The 2,754-nt window shown below is 46.5% G+C and overlaps 1 protein-coding gene across 1 annotated transcript in view; it reads right to left on the reverse strand.

Moving 5' to 3' along the window:
- LOC107120690 overlaps positions 1–2,754 on the reverse strand; it is a 190,185-nt gene that overhangs the window by 37,141 nt on the left and 150,290 nt on the right. The gene's annotated exons all lie outside the window — the stretch shown is intronic.

The raw sequence follows: 2,754 nt of genomic DNA on the forward strand, positions 1-2,754 counted from the left end.
TCTTTCCCTTTATGAGAGCTCTTAATAACCAGTCCAAAGGTAAAATAGAGAATGTTCTATTAAAGGGTATTTAGGGAATATACCACACAAGAAGCACACATGGAACATACACACATACAAGATCTATGGAAATAAAGACAGGAGCAGGATAAAACTGAGGGCTGAGGTGATACCTATGTTTCCTGGAAATGTCCATGAAGAAGGAGAGACGGCAAAATGACCAGCATGTCACTGAGAGGAAGGACCCAGTATACTGGGGGTGCGTGTTAATAGGCACCCGAGATAACACGAACAACCTCCTGGAGTTGTTCTGGGCTAGTTATACCCAAAAATGTGTCCAGAGGGCTTGCTAATGTGAGGGATTCCCAGGGGTCATTTCCTGCAGGAGCGCACAGGAGCGGAGCTCTGGCAGTAAAGAGCCCAGGGGGCGAGCACATGCAACAAGCCCCACCCCCTGCTCCCAGCAGCCCTCAGTCAGAGCAAGAAGCAGACAGGTAAGCTGCAGAGCCCACCCGGTCCCCCGGTCCAAAACAGTCCAGTGGTACCTTTAAGACCTTTTTATTCAAGTCCCTCCTCTGTGAGGACAGATCTGCACGTTCCTCCCCCCAATAGCTAGCAATCCAAAAGAGTCCAGTCAAGCCTGAGCGGTGGGTGTTGCCTTCTGACACACTTCCGATGATGTCAGGGGGTGTGGCATATGCAAATAAATTATGCTAATGAATTATGCTAATGAGCTCCTGCACCTCTTTTTCTACGAAATGACTCCTGGGGATTCCTCAGTACAAAGAACTGAGGGGATTAGTCAGGGCTAGAACAATGTACAGTAGTTTGGGAACTCTGTACAGAGTTCCCAGGACTGGACAAAAGAGGCCGGAGATTCTCTTCTAGATGCAAAGGACAAGTTGGGCTGGCTTCCTGATTTGTTCTCCGGTGGTTGGAGGACTCATGGACTGCTAATTTAAACTAAGCGAAACAGAAACAAGACTGCTTGATGAGCCAACTGGGCTTGGGGCGTGGGAAAGGAGTAAAAGTCCGGACTTCCCGTTATCCAGGAAACGTGGAGGAAAGATGAGATCTGATTGATAGGATTAGCCATTGAGATGGAAGGGAATAACTCTAGGGCAAGGCAAGTCCACTGTCCTGAGTATGCAGATGTTGGCGGGGGGGGGGGGGGGCAAGGTCTCAGGTGCCTTCCCAGGGTCATGTCCTAGGCATGATTTAGCAATGTTCCCTCTAAGCTCCACAGTGTTGTGAGCAGAAATTCTACCCTGTGAGCAAAACAAGACTAGTAGTATTAAAGTTGTGAGCGAGTCTACATTTGACCAGAATTAACCTTGTGAAAATCTCAGAATGAATTCTTTTAAAGTATATTTAAACTATATATTAAGAATAATTTAGACATTATAAGAGAGAATCAAGTCAGATTTCACCAACTCCTCCGGAGAACAGGTCTACCTGCCCCAGTCTACTACATTGGTACACCTGGCCTCTGAAGGTCTAAGTTGTGAGCCAAAAGTCCTACTCAGATTAAAGTTGTGAGCAAGCCTCCATTAAAAAAAAATACATTTTAGTTTACAAACATACACAACATAGAATTTAAACTACTACCATCACCTGTAGTCAAAAGGAAGCAGCAGTAGGAGACGTCAACAGCCACTGCCCATCAGAGTGCACCACACGGACCTTGTTATCCCAGTGAGTCAACTCAGTATAATTAGAAGAAGAAGAAGAGATTGGATTTATACCCCACCCTTCATTACCCAATGGAGTCTCAGAGTGGCCTTCCCCTCCCCACAACATATATCCTGTAAGGTGAGTGGGGCTGAGAGAGCTCTTTTGAGAACTCCTCATGAGAGAACAGCTCTGAAAGAACTTATGACTGACCCAAGGTCACACCAGCAGCTGCATGTGGAGGAGTGTGGAATCAAACCTGGTGCTCCCAGATCAGAGTCCACTCTCTTAACAAACAGCAGCTTCGTGTGTTCATGATCAAGGGGAAGCATTGTGTCTGAGGGGCAGAGCACCAGCCTTACATGCAAAAGGTACCACTCATGGTCTACCACTCAGCATGACAAGGAAAAGATATCATATCATTCATATCCTTAACTATTTCTTCCAGTAGTAGCACATCAGAGCCCAAACAGCCTCCCAAATCCTTGTCTGTGCTTGGAATCTATAGACTCCGTGCCTCAAAGTTCCTTTAAAAAACAAACAAACAAAAACTAGGCCTCATTGATTGACCAACAAAATTTGTAGCTGCTGAAACCAGTGAAAGCTTGCAGCTCTGTAATACAGAGCAATTCCCAGCTAGTGTATGGGGGGGGGAGCAATTCCCCCCAAACACCCAATTTCTGAGAACAAATCCACAAAGGAAGAATGATCTGAATACAGTGTTGGATACATCTACATGAGTGCACATGTTTGTAACCTTCTAAACCTGTTATTGTTCCCTCTGCTGCATGTCAGCCGTTTCATGGTGGTGCTCATTCCTAAAATGCCCACTGTATCAATAAGATAGCGGCCCTTGCTCCATAGCTTAGATCTAACTAGCCATGAAAAGTTTGGCTTCTGCACCTCACCCTCCCTCCTCCACCTCCCCGCTTCCCCCCAAAATCAGAGGGAGGACCCTTTGGATATGGCACAGGCGGCTGAAGAAGGAAGAGTGAATCGGCGGAAATTACTCCCCCCCCCCCACTTCTGCTGGAAAGGTACACAGTCTACTGGAAGATTTGTATGTGCTTGCTGGTGAATTGT

The sequence above is a fragment of the Gekko japonicus genome, unplaced genomic scaffold, assembly GCF_001447785.1.
Source record: "Gekko japonicus isolate JY-2015 unplaced genomic scaffold, Gekko_japonicus_V1.1 scaffold2249, whole genome shotgun sequence".
NCBI classification, from domain to species: domain Eukaryota; kingdom Metazoa; phylum Chordata; class Lepidosauria; order Squamata; family Gekkonidae; genus Gekko; species Gekko japonicus.